General features: G+C 46.9%; 1 pseudogene; it reads right to left on the bottom strand.

The window, feature by feature from the left end:
* The window catches only part of LOC143640199 (VPS10 domain-containing receptor SorCS1-like), a 74,016-nt pseudogene extending 59,382 nt beyond the window's left edge, over positions 1 to 14,634 (bottom strand).
* Between the last annotated feature and the right edge of the window lie 10,116 nt (positions 14,635 to 24,750).

Genomic DNA, 24,750 nt, shown 5'->3' with positions numbered 1-24,750 from the left:
TAGCTGACTGGGCAGCCTCCAAACTCCAGCTTCGGTACTTAGACCATTCTGCTGGATCACTGTCATGCCTGAGCAATTTGAACATCAGCCTAGAAAAGAAATTCCTTTTTATGTTTTTATGGGTGTAAACTGATTATGAGAGAAAGTAAGGGCAGGTGGGAGAGGAAAAAGGGGAAAAAAAACTTCCATGGTGCATACATTGGAGAATGATAACATTTTGGTAACAGCAATGGTAGCAAGAAAATGACCAGCAAAAGCCTCCGGAATAATCATGGCATCTCAGGGAGTTTAACTGTGCATTAGAAACTGCCTGCTGGTTCAGAGGTGTGGCAGTGTGCAAACTAAAGGCAGGTTATGGTTTTTAATTGCATAGTATCAAGCACACCTGTGGCTCCATCTTGGCGAGCAGCACTAGAAGCACTGGCCCACCACTGCTACTGGAATCATGAAGTGCAGAGTATTTCTTTTGTTTGTCACCCCTTCTGACCAATCATGACCTCAGGTTCTCCCAAATCCTGCAGCAACAGGAGCTCTGCTTCAACCCAAAGCACGAATCTATCCTCCTGGGATTCTGCCACAGAGAAGGCTGTTGGTGATTTTTTTTTTAAATGCTCATCAAAAACCATTCTGAAACCATTTTATTTCTTGGATGAAAATGGCATCACATTAGCCCTACCAGACCTGTCCCTGAAATTTAGAAGAAAATTGTGCAGAAATACAGAGTTAATTTATTCAAGTAAGCACACACCTGCTTTTTGCATTACAGAATGGTTCCATTTCCATCCCAGCAGCTGTCCCTGGGTCTGAGTTACATAAATGAATAATGCATTTAATATGTTATTAAATGGGGCTGCTACTTCCGTAATAACAAGGCAACTTGTGATTATGTTGGACCTGAGCTCTGGATATTACTGAGATGCATTTAGTTGGTAAAGCATTCTTCAATCTGCCAAGAAGAAAAGTGCTTTGTAATGGCAAGGGAGTCTTTGTACAATTACTGAAAAGGAAATATTCTGAAAATGTGCCTTTGATATTACCTACAGCTCATCAGTGGAGACTGCCTTATTACTCCAACACCCCCAGTTTCAGCCATTCTCCTCCTTCCTATCTTGAAATGACTCTGTCACCTCTTCCTTTTTACCCATACTTTCTTTCATTTTGCTTATGTGCTGCCTGGACAATTTTTTAAAAAAAGATGAAGGCCATATTTTCTTCTTTGTGAGGTTAAACCTGGAAAGAAGCATTGTGAGTCTTCATACTGCAGATTTTTCTATTCAGCCTTTTTTATTTTCCCCTCTTGGGAATTTGGGGTGGTGTGGTCAGACTACATGTATTTATGACTATTCACTTATTAAGGTAAGAGCATTGTGTAAGCTCAGCAGATCTCAAATCTAATAATAACTGCATATTTATGGAGTACAATGTAATCAATATAGACATTGTAGAAAGATTCAATCAAGGTAACAAACATATACATCAAGTTATTTTTTGTGGTGCGAACATTAAAAATCTCTCTCTTTGAAAAATCTTAAATGCACGATATGTTGTTATTAACTGTGGTCCCATGCAGATCACTAAAACTCATTTCTCCAGTCTAACTACAATGTGTATGCTTTAAAGGACATCTCCCTTTTCACTATCATCTACCCACTATGGTAAACACCTTTCTCTTCTGATTCTATGACAGCAATTTTTTAAGATTCCACATGTAAGTGAGATCATGTGGTGTTTGTCTTCCTGTGCCTGGATTATTTCACTTGGCAGCATGTCCGCTAGTTCCATCCATGTTGTTGGAAATGACTGAGGGTCATTGTGTTTAAAGACTTCTTAGTAGTCCACTGTGTATTCCTCATTTCCCTTATTCATTCATCTTCTAATGGACACCTATTTGCCTTCTATATTTTGACCACTGGAGTAACGTTGCAATTAATATGAGAGTACACCTATCTCTTTGACATTCCATAAGATGCAGAAATCTCACTTCTATCTGACCCTTTGAATCACTTGAGAGCATTTTATACATGTATGATGCCTAGGTCCTTCCCCTAGGAATTTGAATTTAATTGGGAACTTTGGACATCAGTTTGTTTTTGTTTTCACTTTAAGTCCCCTGAAGGTGATTCTAGCTAGCAGCCAGGATTAAATGCCACTACCCAGGAGGTTAAAACTAGTGTTGTGGAACCAAACTGTCAATTGTTTTTCATTCTATGTGGGATGCTCTTGCCTCCTCTTACACTTTGACTCATGCTTTGAAAAATAAGCCGAGAAATCAGGCTTTGATGTAAAGATGCATCTTCCTTTTTTTCATAGGAATTAGAACATGTAGTGACCGAGGTAAACTGGAACTCTAGTTCTTGCTGACCCATATGGATATTATTGCCACTGAGCGATGGTTTCCCATATTACTACTCACAATGAGAAAAATATAAAATAGTTTCATTTTGTGGATTGGACTATGTGCTTTGGTTTCAAGGGAAAACTCTGCTTTGTTCTAAGGATACTGGACTTAATGAAGTAGGAAATAGAGCAAGCCTTAGGGACACAGAAGGGGGTTGGGTCTGGGTACAGTGTGTGGCTAAGACTTAAAATATTTCTAGACCCACTACTCTTAACAATGAGGAAAGAGCAACATGTTACGTTCATATGTGTAAGTTGAAAGAGCTATATACCTACAGACCTCTGACAGCAGTAGTAGGGCTTAACAATGAAATAGAGATAGGTTTTTCCATCACTTTACTCAGAGAAACTGCCCCCAGGAAAGCAGTGGTGGAGGAGTCCAGGTCTCCTCATCTTCAGTGAAAAGGGACTGTGCCAGACATCCAAGCTGACAGGCCTTACTGGTGGCTGGCTATATGTATCCGTTGTGTGTAGGTATATGCAGCTCAAAGACGCTTTAAGTGGAATCCAGGTGATAAGGAATGCTCAGGGATAGCAATGTGCCCATGAATCAACAATCATCCTATGCAAAATCCCTAATAGCAATATTTAGAAAGTCCTTGGCTGACTAGGGAGGTCTTCCAAGTTCTTTATCTGAAGGCAAAACCACTCTCTAAACTTTTCCTTTAAACCAAGTAGGCAGACCTAGGGATAAGGGCCTGGAATAAGACAGAAGACCAAGTGAATGGAATAAAGTGGCTCTTGCATTAAGCAAGATGAAAGCACAAGTTATTTAATTTGAATAGTAAATGGAATGGGATTTCCTTTTGAACACAAGCTTGATAAAATGGGGCATGTGGCCACACTTGACTAAATGACTTAATATAAAGAATCATGAGAACTGGCTCATAGGATCCACAATCTGAGTCAATTCATTGTCAAACCGAATTATAGAAACATGTTTCCTTTTTTAGAACACCTGCAATCCAAGGAATCCTACTATTGAATCATTTCAGTTGATCAAGGAAATTTTAGAGTTTGAAGGCTTCTCAGAGATCATCTAATCCCCTTGTTTTGCACATCAGGAAAAGGAGATAGCTTAGAGAATTGCACAAGGTCAGACAGAAAATGATTAGGAGTCCAGGGACTCTGGGCTAATTTGCTGTTCTTGTGCCGCTTTGCCAGAGCACCTGGGTGAGAAACACTAATGCCAATTCTATCCATGTGGGTAGGAACAACCATAAGAGGAAGTGGGTGTCCATGACTGTAATACACATCTTCTTCATTTCTCAATCCCTATGACTTCCCATGAAAAGATGGGAAACTTTAGCTAAGAAGCATACTCTGAGGAGTCAACTTCATATCAACAAGCAATTATTGTGTGTTCGCATTGAGACTGCAGAGTTCTTGGCTAGAAAACAGCTACACAGTCCCCTGCAGCGATCAGTCTGTTAATAATGCAACTGATTTCCTTTCTGTGGACTTTAAACACATGCACCAATTTTAGGGCCAATTATTCTCCTTGATGCACACTGAAAAATTTCATTGAACAGAGATCAGACAGAACATCAAAATCCCCACAGGGCACCTGGAATAGAGTCACATGGGAAGAGATCACAGCTCACGATGTCCCTGGAAATAGCAAATTCAAGGGAATGGTACATTAGATAGGGGTTCAGTGTTTCTATGGCTGAGGTAGAGAGGAATATGTTTTTAAAAGCCTGTTCTAAAACATTCAAAATGTATGTTAATAGTATGGAAATTGTTATTTGTCATAGAATTTAAGTCTGTATTTATTTTTCTTGGACTCACTAAATATTTTATATAGCGACAGAAATTAAACTATCATTTTAAAATTGTGCTTCATGAGGAAATATCCCCATCATATATTGATAAACTAACCCTGAGAAATAGTAAGAGTTGTCTTTGAACATTCTTCCATGAGGAATTAATGGCTCCTATAAAGAAATTCCACAGACAGAAATTTCTACATGCACTTCAAAAAAAAAATACATCTAGAAATAACTGCAACTTAATAGCAAGAAGAAATCTGTCCCTTGAGAAGATTATTTTGTTTTCTTAAAGCAAACCAACCCAGTGCCACTTTATTTGATATTTACAGAATCTTTTACTACTGGCATGAAACAAGCAATGTTCTAGTTAATTTAGCAACTTAAATTTGCAGTGTTTTCCTTGGTTCCAACACACTATAAACAAAATTTAACCATATGTAGGTATAACTCAGTGAGGCTGTGCTTGTGTATGTGCAAACTGAGATAATTATAGATACTGGTGGAGAAAAAAAAGAGAATGGATTTGAGGTTATTTCAGCATTTACATGCAACAGAATATGAAATTAACATGGTTGTCATTTTGTTTGAGCAAAAGAAACATGTTTAGCAGTCAGGTAAATGAGTTTTCTGGTAAAAATGGCATGGAAGATAGACATGTGTTTGGTGTACCACAGTTCCATCACTTTCTAATTATGTGACTTTAAGCGCCTATGGGGGTACTTCTTTTTGTTTTATAGACAGCATAGCAGAGGTTTAGATGAAAAATGTCCCAGATATCAGCATTGCAGTGACAACCAGGCATCAAATACATATCTGGGCTACAGATTCACAATAAAAGAAAGTTCCCTACCCCTCTTTTTTTTCCTCTACTCTAGAGAAACCCTTAGATGATAGCAATTGATGGTATTTATATTTTGTAATACATGTGCCCAGCATTCTGCTACATGCTTTCTATATGGTGTCACAGTTATTCACACTTGAAGGCAAATAGCAAAATGTAATAGGTTAAGAAACTAAGGCTCAAAGAAAGTAAATCATTCACGAAAGATAACAGTCAATGGTAGCTTTGGATGGAAAACCCTCCATCATTTCATTCAAAAATCTCTCTCTTTTACACCATATGAAATATCCTTAATTATATTTTACTTTCCGTCCAAGCAGGCAAACCCCTTACTTTTCATCTGGATGTGAAATGGCTTATGGATGTTTTAAGGGGCCAGAGGTGAACCAGGCAGGTAGCTGACAGTGGAAGACAGCAGGGCATTAATGACTCACTGCTCCAGCCCTGGACATTAGAAACCCTGATACCAGTGGACCAGGAATCAGGATGGCGGCCCCCTGGAGGAACATTCTGTGCTTACTCACTTCTATTTTAAACCATCTTTTCTAAGTTTTAGCCAAAAACTGAAACAGAAATTGTCCAAACATTCATCTCTATACAGTGAAGCTGATAGACATTTTGGCATCTCCTCAAAAACTGCCTTTCTAGCCAGGTGTGGTGGTGCACTCCTGATATCCCAGCAGCCTGGGATGCTGAGGCAGGAGGATCCATTGTTCAAAGGCAGTCTCAACAAAAGCAAGGTGTTAAGCAATTCAGTGAGACCCTGTCTCTAACTAAAATACAAAATAACCTATTACATTTTGCAATTTGGGATGTGGCTCAGTGGCTCAGAACCCCTGAGTTCAATCACTGGTACCCCTTGCCCCTGGCAAAACAAAAAACAAACAAACAAACAAAAAACAGCCTTTCTGTTGGCATATAAATAACATATGCAGGGATTTCTCCACCTTGGTGAAACCTGAGAACACTGCTCTCTACACAAAGTAGTAAGCTGATTCTGAAATCAACCCTAACCATTTATACAATGAGTCATTCAAAACTAAATAAAAAGTAGGAAGGTCTTCCTGCTTGCTTCCAACTAAGCTCTCAGAATGGTGGTGCTGGGAGGTCTGCTTACTGCCCTGGACTGACAAGAGCGACCTTTGGTTTAATAGACCCACTCAGTTCACGTTTTGACTACATTTCTGCTCCAGAAGCTATTTGGGAAGGGACAGCCCAGGAGTAACCTGCAGGCAGGCACTAACTGCAGGCCAAGCCACAGCTGGAATTCTTCTGCACTTCATCCCAGTCCTGAGGTTATTCTACACTGAATGAGCACAAGCTTCTCAAGGACAGGTTAAAACAGTCATTGGAGAGACTCAGGGGGCACAGTGGCTCCTTACTTCCATAGCTTCCAAGCACTGGTGTCAGAGCCTTGAGAAGATTACCAGTGTGGCCCTGTCGCCAGTCATCTCTTGTTCTTTGTGCCAGAAATGACCCTGTTTACCTGATTCATCTAGGAAAAGCTTACTTGAGCTTCCCCTCATCTTACCCTTACTGAATCCACTAGCATTTGCCTCTAAAGAGGGAGGGAGTTAATTCAAATTCCTACCTTGTGGGACTCACAGGCAACAGGTGGGCAGGAGGCTCCTGTTTAAAACCTTGTGAGGGAACTATTTGGCACTGCCTGATACTCAGGTCCAGTTGGCTGAGTGGAATTTTCTTTATAATCTAGCAGAAACACCTCCATTGCCAAGAGATTTAATTAGCTTTGTGTGTTTTTAATAACAAGTAATATGGTATTGGAATGTTAATTGTAGCCTTGTTTATAGTGGCAAAAAAAAAAAAAAACCAACCCAAATGTTCATGAAAGGAAACAATTAAATAATTCTATAATACTTAATACCATGGAATAAAAAGAAATGAGATGGAAAGTAGCCTTCTATATTCTGACTTGGAAAGATGTTTAAAATATGTTTTTAACTTAAAAAGGAAAACAGAATATCTATCACATAAAAACAGCAAATCACACAAAAACAGCCTTCCAAATTAATTTTATATACTTTCTCTTGGCACAGTTATTCACTGGCAAATGCTAAAAAAAGTGTTTGGAAGCATGAATACCAAATAAATAATTGTGGGAATGGGGCTAGGATTGGGTAATGATTCAAGTAGACTTTTTAACATCTAAAACATATCTATACAATTCTTTTGTAATTAAATATTTTTAATAGAAAGATAGCAGCATTGTAGTGACTACAATGTTACATGTTGAATCTGTGCTTATTAAAGAGTGCTGAATCAACACACAGCCAAGGGACATCTAAGGTGATATGCTGTGCTGACATTAGGAAAGACAGAGAGTAATTTTTCAGTTTCACCTACATTTTTCCACTTGACAATTCTAGAGCTGGCTACAAACACTGCACATGGGAATTTGATGTTGTGAGGTCTTATAAGATGACTCTGGCCCTTGTCCCAACTGAAGGTCTTCCAGTTTCCCATGTAAAATAAGTGACTCATGCGATATACTGATCAGTGAGTTTATTACTGACACCTCTCCCTCCGAATGTCCCCTATAGGACCCTAATGCAGTGGTTACTCCTTCACCTATGAGCACCATTCTTAGAAGTGCAGGTCATACCTACTGGTGCCTAGAACTTATCACATGTTTTTTTTTTCACATAAGCTCTTAGGCTGATGCTGATGCTTTTGTGCAAAATGTTTGAATGGAATGTACAAACCCAGTGGATAGCAACCTAATAAAAATCACCTGGGGTCAGAAGCTATTAATGCTCATTGATAAGAACATAATTCTGAGGGTGCGGGTTGTACTGTAGGAGACTGTGTTCTGATTTTGACTATTGAACATAAACAATTGCATTGATACACATTTATGTAACCCGGACACTTATCACCAAATCAACTGAAACTGTAATTTTTCAAGGGCACAGGCAATTAATGCTTCTGAATAGGAAATTGTAACTTAATCATTTGATGTTTCATTTTATATAAGTCAGTATATTCAGAACTTATTTTATTTATTTATTTTTTTATTGGTTGTTCAAAACCCTACAAAGCTCTTGACATATCATATTTCATACATTAGCATACATTAGCTTCAAGTGAGTTATGAACTCCCTTTTTTACCCCAAGTACAGATTGCAGAATCACATGGGTTTCACATCCACATTTTTACATAATACCATACTAGTAACTGTTGTATTCTGCTACCTTTCCTATCCTCTACTATCCCCCCTCCCCTCCCCTCCCATCTTCTCTCTCTACCCCATCTACTGTAATTCATTTCTCACCTTGTTAATTTTCCCATTCCATTTACAACCTCTTATATGTAATTTAGTATAACAATGAGGGTCTCCCTCCGTTTCCATGCAATTCCCCTTTTCTCTCCCTTTCCCTCCCACCTCATGTCTCTGTTCAATGTTAATCTTTTCTTCCTGCTCTTCCTCCCTGCTCTATTCTTAGTTTCTCTCATTATATCAAAGAAGACATTTGGTATTTGTTTTTTAGGGATTGGCTAGCTTCACTAGGCATAATCTGCTCTAGTGCCATCCATTTCCCTGCAAATTCCAAGATTTTGTCATTTTTTAGTGCTGCGTAATACTCCATGGTGTATAGATGCCACATTTTTTTAATCCATTCATCCATTGAAGGGCATCTGGGTTGGATCCACAGTCTAGCTATTGTAAATTGTGCTGCTATGAACATCGATGTGGCAGTATCCCTGTAATACGCTCTTTTAAGGTCATCAGGGAATAGTCCGAGAAGGGCAATAGCTGGGTCAAATGGTGGTTCCATTCCCAGCTTTCCCAGGAATCTCCATACTGCTTTCCAAATTGGCCGCACCAATTTGCAGTCCCATCAGCAATGTACAAGTGTACCCTTTTCCCCACATCCTCGCCAGCACTTGTTGTTGTTTGACTTCCTAATGGCTGCCAATCTTACTGGAGTGAGATGGTATCTTGGGGTGGTTTTGATTTGCATTTCTCTGACTGCTAGAGATGGTGAGCATTTTTTCATGTACTTGTTGATTGATTGTATGTCCTCCTCTGAGAAGTGTCTGTTCAGGTCCTTGGCCATTTGTTGATTGGGTTATTTGTTATCTCATTGTCTAATTTTTTGAGTTCTTTGTATATTCTGCATATTAGGGCTCTATCTGACGTGTGAGGAGTAAATATTTGTTCCCATGATGTTGGCTCCCTATTTACTTCTCTTATTGTTTCTCTTGCTGTGAAAAAACTTTTTAGTTTAAGTAAGTCCCATTTGTTGATTCTTGCTATTAACTCTTGTGCTATGGGATTTCCTGAGGTAAAGGAAAGGTAGTCCCTCAATTGCAGCCCCCTGGGGCACACTGGACCGGATCTGAGCCAATCACCGTCATTCCAAGATGGCTCCATGACTTGGCTTGTGGTCAGTTGTGATCAGTGAGATGGATTCAAGACAAAGCGACCTAAGAAGAAGGCCCCCTCTGCCTCACCTCCCTGCCTCAAATGCTTTTGTGGGATGGTGCGATCCCAGGAGTGTGGCAGAGGCTTGTGACTGTAAAGCAACAGGCCTAGGACAGCTAGCTGCATGCTAAGGTTGGCGGAGTGGGGAGCTAGATGCCATCCTGGACTGGCGACCTCTAGACTTCCAGTCAGGAGAGATGCATTCTCTGGCCATCTACCAGCATCCCCGTCCCGGGTATTCACAGCCTTCATCACCACAGTAACCCCAGCCAAAGCCCAGCAGGAACCCCAAGTGCTTCGTCATCTTCTCAACAGTGTCCAAGTGGAAACGAGCAAGGTCCCCACTATATAGATGACCAAACTGAGGCACTGTGCAGGTTAAACAACTCCCCCTGGACAGTTCTTCAGTAGGTGACAGAGCTAGTCCTGACCCCAGCAGTGTGGTACCAGCCAGACTCTGAACCATTGGGCTAATATGTCGTCTAACCCTGGTCATGAAGAGTTCAGCTTGCACACACAGAGGGGCAGTGCACAGGAGTGCCAGGGGCCCTCCATGCAGACCCAGCCCAGAACCCCATCTGTGTATGTGGCACTTTAAGTACAGTGTGTCAGCCCTTGGTGGTGTTTGCCCCCTGCCTGTGTCACCATTGTATCCACAGGGATTTCACAGGAAACCAGGAGTGGCGTGCCCAGAATAAACATAGAAAGAAATCAGGAGCCTTCTGCAAGTTGGGCCCCAGGGGCAAGGCAACCCAGGAGCCACAAGGACCTCCTGCCGAATCTCGGGGTGCAGTCTGGAAGACGGGGGGAGAAGCAGAACTCCCCACTGGGGGCAGACCCAGAGCCAGTCCCAGAGGCCAGACCCAGAGCCCCAGAGGGAGCCCGCAAAGGCCGACCTTGTTCTAAGTGTGTCCGCTGAAGAGTGATGGCAGTGTGCACTCTTCATGGGTCTGGAGGGACAAGGGGAGGCCTCAAGGATGCAGACCCTTGTGGAGGAATCAGTTTTGCGTCTGAAACTCTTACTGAGGGTTTGCTGGGCTGAGGGGTTGCCCAGCCAGGCTCTCTAGGTGGGTGGTTTTCCTGTGTTCTGCGAAGTCCTTCGGCAAGCATTCTACAGAGAAGTCTAGTCCACCAACTCAACGCTGGGCAATGCTGGGAGCCATCAGTCAAGTAGGTATGACAAATTCCTTGCCAGCTTACTCCGATGCTGTCTAGTGGAAAAACTTCTGAAAGGTGACCTTGCTCAAGGACCAGGGCAGGATCCGTGTTTAGGGTGTTCCCCCTTTAGAATAGGGCGGTTTAGCATAATAGGAGATTAGGGTGTTTCCCCTTTAGAATAGGGCGTATCCTGCTGCTGAGTTCCTCTTGAGTGCTTAGGGTCAGACAGTATATTTTGGGAGACAGAAACCCGAGTGTGGATTTGGGCAGAGAACGTGGATTTCCCCAGAACGTGTTTGTAGACGGCCGGTGTGAGTTCGGGAATAAAGAATTGCTGTTTGAATCTACAAGCTGTGTGGAGACTCGTGATTTGTGCCCAGCCAGAGACTGCGGCAGGGCAAAATGATTTTTCTTATCACAACCTAGCCTGAGTACTGGGCAGAGATGAAAAAGGACAGGCAGACCCTGAAGAGAAGCCTGCTCCTCCCTCAGGTGGGTGCAGGGCCCAGAGGGTGGGCACAGTGGTGAGTCCAGAGTCCTGCCACACACAGCCCGGGGTGAGGGGAGGCAGCCTTCAGCAAGCCAGGCCTAGAACTGGAATGTCCATTCCATTCCGAGGCTAAAATCCCTTCTGGAAGCTTCTGTCCCTTGGGCTTGTTCCCACTTACTCAGCCAGCAGGGCAGCAGCTGTAGGACTGGACCCTGGCAGGAACCAGGCACCACTGCATGGGCAGGCAGTGAAGGGCTGAGTTTCTTGCAGTCAGACAATGGGTGTCAATCATTCGTAGGATGTGATTGACAGCAAATCCTGAAAACAGCCTGGGAGTTCGACCAACTTCACCTGCAGATTCTGCATATATATATACAGATACACATATCTGGGCAGAATCCTCCGTGTGTATATACACAGAGGGAGAGAGACGAGAGGGATTTGCAGATGGAGAGATGCAGAGACAGGGCCTGTTAAGACTTGCTGGTTTCCACCAGGAGCTCGAGTGCTGGGGCTGGGGTTGGGGTGCTCAGACGGCAGAGGACTCGGGAAACTTGCAGAGCAGAAAATGTCCTTCTGCTTCCTGCCCTCTCATCATGTAGAAGAGGGACCGAGTGTACAGAATGTGCTCTAAATAGGACAGGCCCTGGGCAGAGCATGAGGGACACAGAGGGCCTTCGGAGTGCCACTGTCCACTGAAGCCTGTCCCCAGGAGGAGATGGCTCCTGAGGGCCTCTCTGGAAGAAGCTGTCTTCTCGTCCTGTGTACCTCCTGCTTGTTACCGTTGCTGTCCCTTCCTCAGAACCCCCACTCCTCTGACAGGTGCGCCAGAGTGTCACACGAACCACAGCCACTCCTCATTGTGATGATGTCACTCTCCCGCCCTCTCCCTCTTTGGCCCAGGATCTTGATCACAGTGTCTCTCCGATTACTCTCTTCTGGGTCCCCAGGCCCCGTGCCTACAAGGCCAAGGACACCCCACATTTCTGATCACAGCCCCCCCTCCAGAAAAGGCTCCCCCAGGCCTCCCTCTGTGGTTGCCACCCACCCTTCCTTGAGAACCGTGACTCCTGGTGGCACCCTGAAGCCAACAATCCAGGACCTCAGCACCTCCAGCCCACGGGCCCCAGTGCTGCCACAGGCTTCGTGAGACCCCCACTGTGTTCACTTCCTGCTTTTCCCTGCAGGGACTCGGGGGTCTGTCAGTGTGTCCCTGCCCTGGTTGCTTCCCCACCAGGGGTCTTGCGACCCTGGTTACCCAGCACCTCACCTTCTCTGGGCCTGCCCCTGTGCAGCTGGACTCCTTGGGGAAACCCCACAACCATGCTGATTGGTGTCATGCACAACCAGAGCCTCTGCGGCCCTTGGCCACACCTGCACTTCCCAGCCATTCCCCCGCCTGCTGCCTGTCTCCCCTCCTCTCTCCCGGCTGGTGGCCTTCTTTCTCCTGTCTGTGGAACATGAGTGACTGGAGGGCCACCTTCTGCCTTGGTTGGCAGCTTGGATCTCTGCTGGGTCACTTCCCTCCACAAACAAACATGACACCAATTCTCCATCTGATCGACTCTGTTAGGTGAGACGGTGACGGTGACAGTGGCGAAGAGCTCAGGTTCTTTGGGTCTTTATCTGTTGCAGATGAATACCAAAGTAAATCTGGGTGAAATCATAGAATGTCCTAGATTTTCTTTAAAATACATCTGGGGGTTAGGTGGAAGACAGGGACCCACAGGAGTCTGTTTATTCTCTTTCCTTTTGTGTAGGTTGACAAAGTCCCATGTTATAAAAGTGCTGTCCCCTTCTCTAATCTCTTCTGAAGAGAAATTTCAGCTCTCTGCTGGAAATCTTATACTCCAGAGGGAATTCCAAAGTGGGATTCTTCCGGGCCCAAGTCTTCCTTTCCAGCAAACCTTCCACCAGCCCCTGGCCCCAAGTGAGCCGCACCACCTGGCTTGGGTGACACAGTGGCCTCCTTCCTTGCCCTTCCACTGTCACCTCTGCCCTGTAGCAGTTCTCCAGCAGGGACCCAGCACATTCTGTGGTGGATTTGAGGTCTCCTCGATGCTCCACGCAACTCCCGCCCCCCAGGTTCCCAGGATGTTGGGGATGAAACTCTTGCTCCTCGCCAGCCCACCTCACCCTGGCTTGCTCCTGTCGGGCCCCTGTCCTCTGGTCCCACTTTTCATCTTGAATGTTCTCCCAACCTTACCTGGCTCAGCCTCTGTACTGGTCAGGTCTCCTCTCCCCAGTCAACCTGGACACCCTGAATTTGTTTCTTGGAGCCACACAGACTGGGGGCTCTAAACAGCAAGATGTGTTTCGTCCCCGTCCTGGAGGCTGGAGTCTGTATTCAGGGCATTGGCTGGTGGGTCCTTCTGAGCCTGCGAGGGAGGGTCTGTTCCTGGCTTCTTGTGTGGCTTGTAAATGGCATCTCCCTGATCACACCTGTTTTGCCTGTGTGGGCTGGTGGCCAAATTTCCCCTCTTGTAAGAACCCCAGGTGGACTGGACTGGGGGCCCTGCTGACCAGGGGGTTGGACTTCGACATATGAATGGGGCAGGGGGGCACAGTGCGGCCCACAACATGGCCCCCAGCAGCCTCTTACATTCCCTCCCTTGCTATTCTTGGAAGCATTCTTTCATACTTCTGATCTTTTTTCTGGATATGCTTGGGGTGTGTCTGTCCCATGTGAATGTAATTGGGAGAAAGTGAGTCCTCTCTCCATCTTCCCAGCCTGAGCACCTGGCTGCTCTGGGAGGGAAAGAGTGAATTCAGCTCTCACCTGTGTGTCTTGGTGTCCCACTTTCCCTCTAGTGGCCACAGTGCCCCCTAACTTCTTCAGGTGAGCATAGGCCCAGTTGCCTGTGACTCTGGAGAGAACCACTGGTGACAGGAGAGGCCTGAGTCCATTCCCAGAAAGCCTTGGAGGTCACAGAGGGACCACAGATATTCTTTTTCTTTGTAATCACCTCATTATTTGTCAGGTCTCATCCCCCTACCAGAAATGACAAGATGGAAGAGTTATCCTCTGTGTTTATAAGCCAAAATGCCAGGGGCAGGTAAATACCATCAGAGAGAGCTACCAGTGCCTGGCAGCTGCTGTATAATTGGACTGAGATGAAGGAGGTTTGGGTCGGGAGCCCAAGGCTTTCTACCGCACCAAGCTCTTTGTGGAAGGAAGGGGCTCCTTCTGTGGCCAAAGGAATGGGGATCTCAGGGGTCCCTGAGCAGCCAGGGGCCTCAACAGGACCTAAGGAACTACTATCATTATCATGGTCATCTTCATTGTCAGCATTACCATCATTACTACCATTACTATCACCATATTACCATCATCAATATCACCACCATCATCATCATCACCACCATCATCACAATCATCATTATCACCACCATCATCACCACCATCACTACCATCACTACCATCACCACCATGATCATTATCATCACCATGATCACTATCATCACTATCATCATTATCACCACCACCATAACCATCATCATCACTATCACCATCATCATCACCACCATCACTACCATCACCACCATCACCACCATCATCACCATCATCACTATCACCACCACCATCACCATCATCATCACTATCACCATCATCATCACCACCATCACTACCATCACTACCATCACCACCATCACCACCATCATTACCATCATCATTATCACCACCACCATCACCACCATCACAACCATAACCACCATCACCACCATGATCACTATCACCACCATCATCATCATCACCATTACCACTATCACCATCATCAATATGAACATAAGCAGTGTCATCACCATCACCACCATCATCACCATCATCACCACCATTACAATCATCACCATCACTATCATCAATATGAACATGATGAGCATCATCAATCTCATCAATATGAACATGATTGTCATCATTACCATCATCATCATCATCACCATCATCAGCACTACCAGCATCATCACCATCATTAGCATCATCAGTATGAACATGATCACCATCATCGTCATTACTATCATCACTACCAACATATTACCACCATCGATATCAATGTCACCAACATCATTGCCATCATCACCGTTGCCATCTTCATCGCATGCTATTATTTTGTACAGAACATTTTATAGAAATAGCTCTCTCAAGGCAAAACACTTCCTTTTGTCAAAGAGGCAGTATACCACACAAGATATGAAAATATGGGTACGAACAGGACAAATGACCCCCATCACATATGTAGCAAGCAACCATGAACTGGAGCTACCACCTTAGGCAGTTGCCAGGTGGCTGGGTGGCTCTGCCCACCACAACTGTCTTCACTCATGCACTATTGCAGCTGGGAGTGGTCTCCCTGGGCTGGGCTACAGAGCTTAGGGTCAGCAGGGATGCCTCTCTTCTAGGTGTCACAGAGGAATGTGCTCAGGCTGGGTCCTGGCTGAAGGGGCAGCAGCTGCTCTCATGATGATGACAAAATTGCAAAAAATAAGTGGGAACAGACAAATTTTTTTGAGGATGGACTTAGAGCTCGCACAGTGTCAATGACCAAAAGGAGTCATGTGGGCAAGCCCAGAGCCAAAAACCAGGCCACCAGCACCCTGCAGTAGAGCTCATCCTCACGGGCTCTGAGGACCCTGGTTGCTGTGGTGTGAGGCACCCTCTTTCCTGCTTCCTGTGGTGAAGGTCCTCTGCCATCTCTGCCTGAAACACTGGAGGCAACAGGTGTGGTGAAGAGCTGAGGCCATGCTGGGAGCAATGGGTGTAGGGGCCCAAGGCAGCTGCCCTGAGTAGCCCATCTACAGAGGGTTCAGATTCTGTTTCTGACAGATTCCAGCTTGGTGATGTTGGACAAGTCCTCACACCTCTTTGGGCCTTTGCACTCAAGTGTGTAAAATGAGGTCAGGCCCTGGAGGCCAGGATAGGATGAAGGAGTGTGAGCCCGAGGCCCAGGGCCTGACCAGGGTGGGGCTCAGGAGGCGTGGCTGCTCCTGCTGCTGCTGCTCACTACTCAAGTCCCACCGGGAGGCAGGACTTGGGTGGAAGAGTCAGGAGGCCTGACTCCTACTGATCTGTGTGGCCAGGGAAGGTCGAGTAAAGAGTGGGAAAATGAGGAAAAGAAGGACATGCCCCGTGAGAGGATGGAAAGCCAAAGCAGGGGGACCCTGGAGGGCCCCCAGGTGTTTCCACATTTACAGTACGAGTGGCTCTGGGGCCACCATCAGCAGGGAACAGGGAGGCCAGGCGACACTGGTGGAGTCCACACAGGCAGGGATTCTTGCATGTCTGACTTTGGAAGGCAGAGTGGCAGCAGGTTGGCCACAGGGCTCTGGGTGTCTTTGGACTGTCACATCCAGACATTGTCCTCAGAGGAAGGACTGACTCTTCTGCATCTTCTTAAGAGCCAGGAAATTTTCCCAGCCTGGGTCCAGTGCCCTCTCCTAACCAATCTCTGCCAGTTAGCAGAGCATGATCTTGGGTTTGATCCAATCAGAGCATGTCCTGGAGCTGGGGACAGGGTGACCTGGAACAAAATTGGGGGCATGTTGTGTGAGCAACCCATAGTACCTGCTAAACCCTGGAATGGGAAAGAACTTCCTGCCTGGGCAGCATCTGCAGCTGTTCTACAAGGCCACTTTGGGTAGAAAACTGTGTGGTGTCCCCAGAGAGGGGCCAGCTGGGGCCTCCCTTCCCATGGGGACTGCAGGTCTGTCCAAACAGGAACTGAAATAGATACAGCCTTTGTTTACAGGGATCTCAGGGGCCCAGCATTTGGCTCATGAAAGCAGGGCTGCAGGGCCAAGTCTGGGTGACTAGTCCAGGCCACAGGACAGGCCGTTCCAGCCAGACCCTTTCATTCACAGCATGGGCACTGGCAGCTGCACAGTGGCCTGCTGGCCAAAGGTTTATGTGTCACCATGGTTTAAAGAACCACACTCATTGCCAGAAAGTGGGCTGGGGGCCCGTCTTCAGGATGGCAGTGTCCACACCTCGAGCTTCCCTGTGGGATCTTCCAGAAGCTTCTACAGGAAAGCACTAGAATTGTACCCTGCCTCACAGCAGCACACCAGAGCAAGGACTGTGGAGATCTTCTCTTTCTTCTTGCTTGATGTGACTCAGGGTCCTCAGAGGGTGATGATGACCCCTGTGCTGCCCACTGTGGGCAGGGTAGGGTTCCCCTGCTCTCTGAGAGACTTTCCAGGGTTGGGGAGAGGAAGAGCTCCTCTGTAAGAAAGCAGCTCTCAGGCCCTCATCTGGGAGCTGTGGACCCTCTGTGCAGATGGGCTGCCTGTTCCAGTCCCCTGAGTGTTTGGCTGACACCAGTGGGCTCTATGTCCCTCTGTGAATCAGTGACCTAGCATGTCCTGCAGAGGTCTGGATCCAGCCCCAGCCCTGAAGATGCTGGGGTCCCCACCACTCTACAGGCAATGATCCATGGCACAACCCTTTGGAGGTGTTTCTCTGGCTTTCCACGCCACTTCCACAGTCCTTGGTGAGGGTGGCCACTGGTGCCTGGAATCAGAAAGAAATCCCCAGAGCTCAGGCCAGGTGTTCTGGCTCTGCAGCAGAGCCTCCCAGGTCCCCAGAGACTGCAGGGCCTGGCACTCCAGACCTGCTTTTTAAAAGCACCATTGAGATCAACTTTGCAAACCACCTCGAGCTGGTTCACCCACAGTAAGCGGGCACCTCAGGGCAGGCGTCTTTTGACTTGGTACCTGCTATTTAGGTGGAGTGGGAAGTCCTTGCCCTTTGGGATCCCAATTTGAAGTAGAACTCCTGACTAAGAGGCCTGCAGGACCCCATGACCTTTAGTCACCAAGAAATATCGGGACAGAAAGAATAGATCCCGTCAACTCTGTCCCCTAGGCCGCAACCCATGCTTATGGGAAAGGTGCCGTGTTTTGTTCTTTGAAAAAAATTTGAGGCATTGGAACAAATATCACAATATCACATATGCACACACATGCTTACTCTTGCTCTCTCTCTCTCTCTCTCTCTCTCTCTCTCTCTCTCTCTCTCTCTCTCTCATCCCCACATACTCACACAGGCATGGGCAAGACAAGGTTCATACACCCAGATCACATCATGCTTATGTCACTGGGAAAGTGGGGAGAACATCTCCCTCTCATAAGACAGATCGCCCAGACCTGAAGAGCCCCTCCCTCCACTCTGTGGCATTCGTGTCCCTTCTCCTTTTGCTCTGGCTGTCCTGGGCCCCAGCCCCTGCATTCCTATGGCCAACTTGCTGCAAGTCAGGCACGGGGAGAGACTCAGAACATTCGTACTTAGTTTGGCGTTCAGGTGAGTCCCCAAATGAACCACCCTCATCCAGTAGATTGCACCCTAGAACTGGCTTCATGATGATAGCATTATTCATTCCACAATGAGTAATTGAACGTTATTTTTTGTCTTGACCCAGAAGGGCCTTCTGGTCAGATAAGTGGTATTTTACATTTGAAGCAGTCATTGTTGCAATTACAGAGATGGTTGTCAACAGAAAGGTGATATTCTAGGGAAGGTGTCAGAGGCTCCTGGACACACTGTTGCAGAATTCACCCTGTGAGACAAAATGTGTCACCAGTCTCTTCTCCTCTTGGAAGTCAATCCATATCTGCTTCTGGTGGCAACTGCCAGTTGGGTTGGAGTTCCTCAGAGGGCTGGCTTCCATGATTTTTAAGACTGACTTGGTTGCTGTCTTGTGACTTGATGATTTTTCCTTTATTTTTTTATTTGGTGCTGTGGATGTTACCCAGGGCCTGGAGCATGCTAAGCACATGCAGTTCTACTGAGCTACAACCCTAGTCCTGTTCTGTAATTTTTAAACCTTTGGTTTGAATTTTGAAGTGATACAAATTGCAGTCACAAAATCACATAAGCAAAAATCATAGCTTAATTTTTCTACAATTAAACTTAGTTTTTATCCTAAACCCCATTTCTGTCTGATGGCAGAAAAACTAGTCTAACCTGATCATCTCAGACCACTTCATGATCTAGCAGCCCTTTTGTTCTTAAGATCAGCTCAAATTAGGTTTCTCCTCTCCTCCATTGACGGCATCTCATTTTAGTGGCTGCTGGGAGGCGGTTGGCTTAGTTGGTATATCATATTATAAGGGTGACCCAATTCTTCCCTGTCTACTTCAACTCTAGCCCTCGCCATGGGGCCTTGCTTTGGTTGATGGATTTTTACAAATGTGAGGCCACTCCAGGCTCGCAGGGCACTTGCATGATTAGATTTGCTTTTCTTTCCCTCTGCTCTGGCCAAGAGCTGGGCACACCCAGGGCAGCCTGGCTTGCCCCAGTTGTGAGGGAGGCCATCCTAGAGTGGCCAGCAGTCCCAGATGTGTGGGTGAGCTACCCACAGCAGCTAGGGGCACTCTGAACAGCCCCCTGGAGGCTCAGGAGCTGAATGAATGTCTGGTTTTGTTGTGCAGCACTTCAGGGGCTATAAATAAATGATCCACACCAGGTCGTACTGCCTCGGGAAAGTGCCTGTCTTTTCAGCACAGGGAGTTATGGAAATGCAAATTCTTCTCATAGTTGATTATTGCTCTTTATTCCTAGTGGGAGCTCTGGCCGGAGCCATCCCTCCCCGGACTGACTGACTGGCCACAGCTCCATAGATCACTGTGCTATCTGAATCTCTGCCCTCATCCTGGCACCTCTGAGCTGATAGCGCTCTCCTTCCACCAATGTCCACCCCTTCTCAGGGCATCAGGATGAGGCTGCCTGCTGGAACCTCCCAGGACTGTGAGAGACTGGGGGATGTCAACCAGCCCTGTCTTTTCCTGGCCCCCAGGAAAGAATCTCCAATCCATTACCCGAGTCCACAGAGGTGTGGACTCTATCTGTATAGTAGGCTGGCCTCCCGGGCCCCCAGACAGGAAGCAGACCCAACTCTCAGTGCTTAGAGATTTGAAACCCAGCTTGGTGATCTGTCGTTGGTTGCCCCATGTCCCCATAAAAAAAGCTCGAAGTCTCCTTCTTAAGCTTGTCTGGTGTCCCCTTCTCCCAGGACGTCAGAGCCTTCTAAGGGAATCTCGAGCACCTAAGTGCCCATTTCCTCCAGGGGAGCTTAAGGGTCATTTCCCTTCTTTTCTGGGGGTGAAGGATCTGGCTTTCAGCTCTCCCCTTCCCAACATGGAGCTGATAGCACACACTTCTGCCTGGGTCCCTATAGAGCTTTCTGGATCCAGTTCTGAATGTACACTTTCATGCTAATTCTCTTGGATGAGATTCAGAATTGATATAAATTTGAAAGGCCAAGAACCTGACCCTCCCCACCACCACACTGCTGGGTTCCTTGTATTTTTCTGGTTAAGTTTCCACAATAACGCAGGGAGATGGCAGTGAGAAACTTCAGTTAGGCCACCCAAATTTATTCTACCATGAGTTATGGTGAGGTTGAATCTCTTTTTGATTTGAGGTGACTGGCCAAACAGAGTTGGGACAAAGTGTGAGGAGCTGGAGAGGTGACCACAGAACAGCTCGCTGGTGGAGAGCCAGCTGGGAGAGTTGTCCCCATGTCAGGCTGACGCTGTCCATGAGCCTCTGCACAGGGCACTTGGCCTCTCAAAGCCTCAATTTCTTCATCTTTAAGCCAGGGGTTTGGGTCAGATGATATTTTCGGTCCATTCCAGCTTTGATGTTCTGTGATCCTAGGATTTATGCCAAGAACAATTGAGGCCAGAGCCAGATTTCTGATCTTGCTGAATTGACCACTTTTCCATCAAATTGACAGTTCTCCTTGCAGTTTCTTAATCTGATTGTTTCTGTAATTGTTGAGCATTAAGTTGACAATGGATAGCAGAGGACAGCTGGATCCCCATGCAAACGTCAGAGTGTAAGAGGAAAAAGATCATGAGCTTTGAAGCTAAATCAACCTGGGGATCATGTTAGAAGGTGTTCACCCAAAAAATAACCTATCATTGCCTCCCAGTGGCTTCAACCATAGGACATGTATTGCTTGCTCAACAAGAAGTCTGGAAGCAGGTGGACTAAGATCGGTTTGGCAGTCAGTGATGTCATTCTGGACCTGGGCATATCCCAAGCTTCTATTTTGCATCTTTAGCTTTATCTTTGTCACCTCCTGGATCTAAGGAGGCTGCCACAGGCCACATACCTTAGCCAACACCATGTATCCACAGGCAGGAAAGAGAGGTAGATTCAGAAAGAATGCCCTTGAGCCCTCTCCCTTTTTTATACCCAAAGCCCCTCCTCCCATAGTTTTCTCTTCCATCTCATTGGCCAGAATGAGTTACATGTTTTCCTATACCAGCCACTAGCAAAGGAAAACAGGATTCTTGTGACCAGCAGAGACCAATCATAATTCATCCTGGAGGGAGGGGGACAGTCAGATTTCTAGGTTCCATTAGCCAGAAAGAGGTGGCTGCAAGTTGGCAGGCAACTCTCAGGGTCTGTAACTCTGATTTTTAATATGGTCACCAGCTACTTGTGTCTGGAATCCCAAGCAAATCACTCAGCTTCTCTGAGCCCCATTTCAGCCCTTGAAAAATAGAATAATCAGGCTGCTCCACAGTGTTGTTGGGAGGACAAAGTCAGTGTTTTGAACACACCATGACATACCATGAGCTCAAGAAATGGTAGTGCTTGTCCTTCTCCTCATTATCTTGGACGACAGTAGGAGAGGGCAGCCTCACTGAGTCATCTACTCCCAGTTTTCAATTTCAATAAACTCTCTTTCCATGACGAGATGCGTGTGAGCGTTGCCAAAGTCAACATACTTGGCTCCAGTGTTTACTGCTGCAACACCTGCTGCTCTGACAGGCTCTGTGCTGTTTTGTACATATTGGTTTTGGACAGTGACTGCTGCGATTTTGTCTTCAGATTTCTTATGGGGGAGATTTAGCATCTGGCAACATGGCTTCTAACTGTGAGGAGTCTCCTAACAAGCATTGTGGTGGGTCATGTGCTGGAATCAGGCTTCAGCGAGGGGAGAGAGAGAGGGCATCTGTTTGGGAAACGAGCTCCTTCCACCTGCAGGCGAAGGTGGCCGGCTTGGCCCTCCTGACCGCTTGTTGAACGACCACCTCGAACTTGCAAACATTACGCAGAGCTCTGGGGTCTGCTGTTCTCACTCCTGCAGCCGATTCACCAGCTCTCTCTAAACAGACCCCCACATTCGCCTCTTCCCAGGTCTCCTCCAGGGCAGCCCCTGTTGGAGCCTCAGATAGCTGCCTCTGCTCGCAGGTCCAGTTCTGCTGCCTGGTGTCACTCAGACATGGAGCCATTTCCATCCTGATGCTGTGTCCTTGAGGAATTCTGAAAAGGAACTTTTCTTTTCTTTTTTTTAAGTAGCATTTTATTGTTTGTTTGTTTGGTTGTTCAGAGTCAAGGTCTCACTGTGTTGCCCAGGTTGGTCTCCAACTCCTGGTGATCCTCCTGCCTCAGCCTCCTGAGGTGGGACCTGGGACTGTGGATGTGTGCCACCGTGCAAACTGCCTGAAGTTTTGAACAAGTGGCTCTGTTACGGTTGGGATGTGAGATGCCCCCCAAAAAGCTCCCATATGACACAATGCAAGATGTTTTAGGGGAGAGTGATTGGGTTGTGAGAGTCTTAACCCAATCCATGGGATGAACTGAGTGGTAACAGAAGGCTGTGGGGTGTGGCTGGAGGAGGTGGGCATTGTGTGTGGCTTGGGGAATATATTTGTATCTAGTAAGTGGAGATTTCTCTCGACTTTCTGATCACCATGTGAGCTGCTTCCCTCTGCCATACTCTTCTGCCACAATGTCCTGACTCACCTTGAGCCCTGAGGAATGGAGTCTGCTGTCTATGGATTGAGACCTCTGAAACTATGAGCCCCTAGATAAACTTTTCCTCCTCTACAATTGTTCTGGTTTGGTCCTTAGTCAATGCTACAAAAAAGCTGACTTAAATAGGCCTGTGATTTTGCCTTGCAGTGGGCCCGCAGATTCTGCCCACCCTCTCTGTCATCCCCCGCACTCCAGCCCCTTTGGCCTCTGAACACCAGAATCGTCCTCTTTCTTCCTAGGCTCAGGAGCTCCCCAGACCTTCAGTGGACCCTGTTGTCTCAGTCTGTGGTGGTCACAGAGCTTGACCCTGCCCAGCACCCCCAGAGCCCAGGCAAACCCCATTCTCCCCATGTCTCCCGGGACCTGTCCTCTGTCAGACCACCTCCTTCATTCCTGGAGTCTGCCTTCCATGCTGTGAAGGCCACATGACAGCAGCGTCACCTTGTCTGATGAACACCGGGAACCCACACCTGGGGTCACACCCAGCGCAGCAGAGTGTGTGCTCAAGAAATGTGCATTAAGTGAGGGAATGAGTGGGGGTGGGGGAGCAGCTCTCCTAATCCAGACTTAGACCCTGGCTTTGACCTGGAAGTCGTTGAAGGAGATAAAAAGTGCTGCTCACAGAAAGATTTGAGACAAGGGTCATCAGAGAGAAAATGAGCATGCACAGCTGTTCCTTCCATGCACGGGCCTGGCCTGCAGAGATGCGGTTCACTGGGTATTCTGAGTGGCCGGTGAGCAGCTCAAATGCTTCAACAAACTTAAGAAGTGAGGCAAAGGGCAAGGCCCAGGCAGACTCCCCAGGCAGCATGAGGTGGCCTTCTCCCTCCTGATGGTACCAGGAAGCCTCAGGGGTGCACACTTCTCCCCATCACTCCCCAAGGTCTCCTGCCTCTGTCTGAGACCTAGGGGCTCCAAGTTGAGAAGGGGCAACTGGGGTCCAGCTGCTCGGGGGCCATGGAGTACCTGTGAGCTCCAGGTGAGCTCCAGTGCCCATCTCAGCGTCTGGTCTGAAGTGTATTTTAGGTTTGATGACCCAAATATATATATATATAGATAGATAGATAGATATAGAAATAGATATAGATATAGATATAGATATAGATATCTGGCTGACATGAGGAGGCTTGGATCTGAGGCCAGTCGCTCCCCTTCCACTGCTGTTGTGGAAGGAATGAGGCGATGCCGTGAGGCGAGGTGAAGAGGATGTGGACCTGCCACATGGTAACGTGACTATCAGGGAACAGAGGCTTCTTGGGCAGTTGTCTTGGTTCTGAGCAGCAGGACACATCGCTTGGCTCAGACAGAAAAAAATCAACAAAGGGTAGCAGGGGTCCTCAGGCTCATGGAGAGGTCTGGGAAACAGGTCAAGGCTGATCTTCCAGTGTCAAAGTCACACCAAACATGGAGCTCTAGGCTCCGTCACAAGCAGGGCTCTACCCACCATGGTGCCTCCCTGCAGAAGAAGGGGACCAACCAGCCAGGTGCTACAGCCCAAGCCACTACTGTTACCAGAACTGCGGTACATTTGCCTCCACCAGTGCTAGCACAGTGGGCTTCCCAGCAGGCTGGTTCCTGTGCGTTGGCCTCTCCCAGACTCCCTCTGTGGTCATATCTGGTGGGTGGAGCCCGAGTCCAGCTGCAAGGGGAGCTGGAAATGTGAACTGCTGCCTGAGAAGTAAAGATTCATATGGTGGGGATTTTCCTTAGGAAGAGGGGAGCCACCAATAATAGGATAAATGTATGCTGTGGGAACAAAAGGACCAACATAAACAAACGCAGAAAAGGAGCCCCCAGAAAGCACTCTTCACCTCTGCTAAGGGCTTCACTTCTCTGCACAAGGCCCATTTGAAATCAGTCTTTGCACAGGGGCTCAT

Source organism: Callospermophilus lateralis, unplaced genomic scaffold (genome assembly GCF_048772815.1).
Source record: "Callospermophilus lateralis isolate mCalLat2 unplaced genomic scaffold, mCalLat2.hap1 Scaffold_1341, whole genome shotgun sequence".
In the NCBI taxonomy this organism is placed as follows: Eukaryota; Metazoa; Chordata; class Mammalia; order Rodentia; family Sciuridae; genus Callospermophilus; species Callospermophilus lateralis.
This window is presented reverse-complemented; position numbering and strand designations above follow the sequence as displayed.